Source organism: Salmo salar, chromosome ssa13 (assembly GCF_905237065.1).
Source record: "Salmo salar chromosome ssa13, Ssal_v3.1, whole genome shotgun sequence".
NCBI classification, from domain to species: domain Eukaryota; kingdom Metazoa; phylum Chordata; class Actinopteri; order Salmoniformes; family Salmonidae; genus Salmo; species Salmo salar.
The window spans coordinates 23,853,713-23,859,712 of record NC_059454.1 but is presented as its reverse complement, the minus strand read 5'-3'; positions in this window follow the sequence as shown (position 1 = coordinate 23,859,712).

The following is a 6,000-nucleotide window of genomic DNA, read 5'->3' as shown; positions in this document are numbered from 1 at the left end:
GAAAGTGCAAAGCTGTCATCAAGGCAAAGGGTGGCTACTTTGAAGAATCTCAAATATAAAATATATTTTGATTTGTTTAACACTTTTTTGGTTACTTCATGATTTCATATGTGTTATTTCATAGTTTTGATGTCTTCACTATTATTCTACAATGTAGAAAACAGTGAAAATAAAGAAAATCCTTGAATGAGTAGGTGTGTCCAAACTTTTGACTGGTACCGTATATATATATTTTTACACATATTTAACGCCTTTTTTGGGTAGGCACAAAACTACCTTCATACTGCACTTCCATTAGTTTTTTTTCATCGTTACCGGTTACCTTCAGATGAGTCCCGTGATACTTGTGGGGGTCGTAGAGCATACATTGCTCTAGCTCTGCCACCTTTCACCGCAGATGCGGAAGTGCGACACTGGCGGATGCGGTTGATTGAGATGCATCCAATGTAAAAAAACGAATTGCCGGATTTTGATGGGGATTGTTTTGTTACGTAACTTAGATTGAGGCACTGGTGCGTCAATCAACTCTAGGGGGTTAATTGTCTCCTACGATTAGCTAAATATCATCCTCATCTTTGGTTCACTCTTCTGTTTATGTGCATGGTGGGAAAGAAAGGTACTGTAGCGAGGATTATTTTTGACTTGTCTGACACTGAATGACAGAGTACAGGACAGGCTGTGTATCAACATGTAACAAGCCCTGACCTTCTAACCGCACACATTCTGCATCTCCCATTCCTCCAGAGTTGTACATAATACATGTAGCTTTTGGGGGGAAAAGTGACGCGGTGCAGCTTGCTGATGACCTTGTTTCCTAATGTACATTAAGCAACAATGTTTTAAAATGGAAAATGGTATCACTTACAGAAAGTTCACTACCTCTCTCCCTAAACCAGTTAAGTACTCTGATTTTGAATAAATATTTCAGTTTCGACTTTTATATAAGTATATATATTCTTGATTACCAACAACAACAAAACAGCCTATAAAGAGGAGGTAAGGGCACTCGGAGTGTGGTGTCAGGAAAACAACCTCTCACTGAACATCAACAAAACAAAGTAGATGATCGTGGACTTCAGGAAACAGCAGAGGGAGCACCCCCCTACCCACATTGACAGGTGTCACGTGAATTTTCAATCCCAATGATGATAACTCAACAATCACTTAAGCTTTGACCAATTCCCTGAGGTTGTAAGGCCTGGGTTTAATAGAAGAATTAGACAAAGTCTCAGTCTGCAATAGATCAATACTTTATTCAGAGAACGTTCTGAAAATCATTCAATGCATATAGCCTTTTATACCTCACATTTGGTTATAACACAAACTTTATGAATGCCCCTCCTCTTCTCTAACTCTGTCACAATATTCTACGCATACATTGCTTATCTTATTCTACAACATGTTTCATAATCTTCTGCTAGCCTAACGTTTTCTCCCCTCCCTGGGTGGGGAGACCTCTTTCCTGTTATCAGTTTCACAGTGGTCACAAGTCGTCTCTCGACAGTTCCTCTTCTCCTTGAATCTCAACTGTACTTCTGCTTACATTGCTAAATAGTTACATACTGTCCTATGCATACACATTATTAGAATTATAGTCTTATAATTCTAATACATTCCATATAGTTATACGTTTCAGGGTGGAATATTTTAGTCATTACCTTATAACATATAAATTCCTTTATCAACAGGACAGCAATGAAGGAGGTGGAAAGTTTTAAGTTCCTTGGTGTACACATCATGGACAAATTCAAATGGTCCACCCACACAGACAATGTGGTGAAGAAGGTGCAACATCGCCTCTTCAACCTCAGGAGGCTGAAGAAATGTGGCTTGTCACCTAAAACCCTCACAAACTTTTACAGATGCACAATTGAAAGCATCCTATCAGGCTATATCACCGACTGGTACGGCAACTGCACCGCCAATAACCACAGGGCTCTCCAGAGGGTGGTGCGGTCTGCACAATGCATTCGGGGGCAAACTACCTGCCCTCGAGGACACCTACAGCACCCGATGTCACAGGAAGGCCAAAAAGATCATCAACGACAACAACCACCTGAGCCACTGCCTGTTCACCCCGCTACCATCCAGAAGGCGAGGTCAGTACAGGTGCATCAAAGCTGGGACATAGAAACAATTTATCAGTCTATCTCAAGGCCATCAGACTGTTAAACAGCCATCACTAGCACAGTGAGGCTATTGCCTACATACAGACTTGAAATCATTGGCCACTTTAATAAATGGATACTAGTCACTTTAATAATGCTACTTTAATAATGTTTACATACCTTGCATTACTCATCTCATATGTATATACTGTATTTTATACCATCTGGTGCATCTTGCATTTGCCGGTCGATCATTGCTCATCCATATATTTATATGTACAGTCAGAAGTTTACAGACACCTTAGCCAAATACATTTAAACTCAGTTTTTCACAATTCATGACATTTAATCCTACTAATCCTACTGCACTTTTTAGTGTGTGGTCTTTAGCCAGTTCCATTTAGGTCAGTTAGGATCACCACTTTATTTTAAGAATGTGAAATGTCAGAATAATAGTAAAGAGAATGATTTACTTCAGCTTTTATTTCTTTCATCTCATTCCCAGTGGGTCAGAAGTTTACATACACTCAATTAGTATTTGGTAGCATTGCCTTTAAACTGTTTAACTTGGGTCAAACGTTTTGTGTAGCCTTCCACAAGCTTCCCACAATAGGTTGGGTGAATTTTGGCCCATTCCTCCTGACAGAGCAGGTGGAACTGACTCAGGTTTGTAGGCCTCCTTGCTCGCACACACTTTTTCAGTTCTGCCCACACATTTTCTATAGGACTGAGGTCAGGGTTTTGTGATGGCCACTCCAATACCTTGACTTCGTTGTCCTTAAGCCATTTTGCCACAACTTTGGAAGTATGCTTGGGGTCATTGTCCATTTGGAAGACCCATTGCGTCCAAGCTTTAACTTCCTGACTGATGTCTTAAGATGTTGCTTCAATATATCCACATCATTTTCCTGCCTCATGATGCCATCTATTTTGTGAAGTGCACCAGTCCCTCCTGCAGCAAAGCACCCCCACAACATGATGCTGCCACCCCCGTGCTTCACGATTGGGATGGTTTTCTTTGGCTTGCAAGCCTCCCCCTTTTTCCTCCAAACATATCGATGGTCATTATGGCCAAACAGTTCTATTTTTGTTTCATCAGACCAGAGGACATTTCTCCAAAAAGTATGATCTTTGTCCCCATGTGCAGTTGCAAACCGTAGTCTGGCTTTTTTTATGGGGGTTTGGAGCAGTGGCTTCTTCCTTGCTGAGCCGCCTTTCAGGTTATGTCGATATAGGACTCGTTTTACTGTGGATATAGATACTTTTGTACCTGTTTCCTCCAGCATCTTCACCAGGTCCTTTGCTGTTGTTCTGGGATTGATTTGCACATTTCGCACCAAAGTACGTTCATCTCTAGGAGACAGAACGCATCACCTTCCTGAACGGTATGACGGCTGCGTGGTCTCATGGTGTTTATACTTACGTACTATTGTTTGTACAGATGAACGTGGTACCTTCAGGTGTTTGGAAATTGCTCCCAAGGACGAACCAGACTTGTGGTGGGCTACAATTTCTTTTCTGATGTCTTGGCTGATTTCTTTTGTTTTTCCCATGATGTCAAGCAAAGAGGCAGTGAGTTTGAAGGTAGGCCTTGAAATACATCCACAGGTACACCTCCAATTGACTCAAATGATGTCAATTAGCCTATCAGAAGCTTCTAAAGCCATGACATAATTTTCTGGAATTTTCCAAGCTGTTTAAAGGCACAGTCAACTTAGTGTATGTAAACTTCTGACCCACTGGAATTGTGATACAGTGAATTATAAGTGAAATAATCTGTCTGTAAACAATTGTTGGAAAAATTACTTGTGTCATGCACAAAGTAGACGTCCTAACCGACTTGTCAAAACTATAGTTTGTTAACAAGAAATTTGTAAATGGCTGAAAAACAAGTTTTAATGACTCCAACCGAAGTGTATGTAAACCTCTGACTTCAACTGTATGTCTCTTTACCAGCAAGTTTCTTGCAGTAAGTGGCAGGCTCCATTGTAGGGTAATTGTGAGCTTAACTTCACCTGATGCACCTTAGACAATTGAAATAAAGAGATGCACGCTACACACACACACACACACACACGCACACACACGCACACACACGCACACGCACGCGCACGCACGCACACGCACGCACACGCACACGCACGCACACGCACACGCACACGCACATACACACACAAACACACACAGGAAATGAACTATGGGCCCTTGGGGGTGGTTTATGAGCAGTTGAACCTGAGGGGTTCTGACAGGGCCTCTCTCTAGTAAGGGGCTAAGTTGCATCAAACATGCAGCTGGGAAAAACGAGGCAATTTATCAGCAAACCGTTAAAACTCCTTCTTAATCTGTAGCACACTGAGGTGCGATCAAATCAAATGTTATTTGTCACATACTCCGAATACAGCAGGTGTAGACCTATCAGGTGTAGACCGATCAGTGAAATGCTTACTTACAAGCTGTTAACCAACACTGCAGTTTTAAGAAAAATAAATGTTAAGTAAAGATTATATGTAAAATTTGTTGTACAAAAATAAAAGTAACAAATAATTAAAGAGCAGCAGTAAAATAACAATAGCGAGGCTATATACAGGGGGTACAGGTACAGAGTCAATATGCGGGGGCACCGGTTAGTAGAGGTAATTGTGGTAATATGTACATGTAGGTAGTGTTAAAGTGACTATGCATAGATAATAAACAGAGAGTAGCAGCAGCGTAAAGTGGGGGGGGGTTAGAGTGTTGGACTAGTAACCGAAAGGTTGCAAGATCGAATCCCCGAGCTGACAAGGTAATAATCTGTATTTCTGCCCCTGAACAAGGCAGTTAACCCCACTGTTCCTAGGCTGTTGTTGAAAATAAGAATTTGTTCTTATTAACTAACTTGCTTAGTTAAATAAAGGTATAAAATGAAATACAGGGAATAGGGCTATGATGTTTTATGACACAGTTACGTTGTGGTGCTGGGATCTTTACTGTGATGTTATGGTGTTCTGGGGGTTGTATTCTCCTAGCTGTCCACTCACACATCTCTAACAGACTAGAGCACCTGCTGCAGGGATAACATCTGTCTGATAAGACAAGGACAGGAAGGGAAGGAGGGGGCGAGAGAGAGGAGAGGGGCAGGGGAAGGGGAAGGGATAATGACATGGGGGAAGAAAAGATAAAGCGAAAGAGAATCAGGAATGAGGGGGGAAATTACAGTGGTAAAACGAATTGCAGGAAAGAGTGGGTGAATGAGAGAGAGTCTATTGTAATCAAATGTAATAATCTCCTTCACAACAGCCTCAATCTGAACTGGTGGAACTGACAAATCCCTAGAGATAGTCATACCAGACATGGCTGCATCATGATTAACCTGTGTGTGTGTGTGTGTGTGTGTGTGTGTGTGTGTGTGTGTGTGTGTGTGTGTGTGTGTGTGTGTGTGTGTGTGTGTGTGTGTGTGTGTGTGTGTGTGTGTGTGTGTGTGTGTGTGTGTGTGTGTGTGAGAGAGAGAGAGAGATAGCCATACCAGACATGGCTGCACCATGATTAACCTGTGTGTTTGTGTGTGTTTGTGTGTGTGTGTGTGTGTGTGTGTGTGTGTGTGTGTGTGTGTGTGTGTGTGTGTGTGTGTGTGTGTGTGTGTGTGTGTGTGTGTGTGAGAGAGAGAGAGAGATAGCCATACCAGACATGGCTGCACCATGATTAACCAGAGACATTACACTGTTAAGAAGAGTCATAGGGAGAGTTACAGCAATACTGTACCAATGTAATAAAGGGAGATGACAGGTAGGTCAACACTGGATTACATTACGATGGCATTTAGGGAAGAATCCAACTGCAGTTATGATACACAGAGACTGAAGCGGCAACGCCACACTTCCCAAAACACTTGATCACTGCTATCCAACATTGCCAC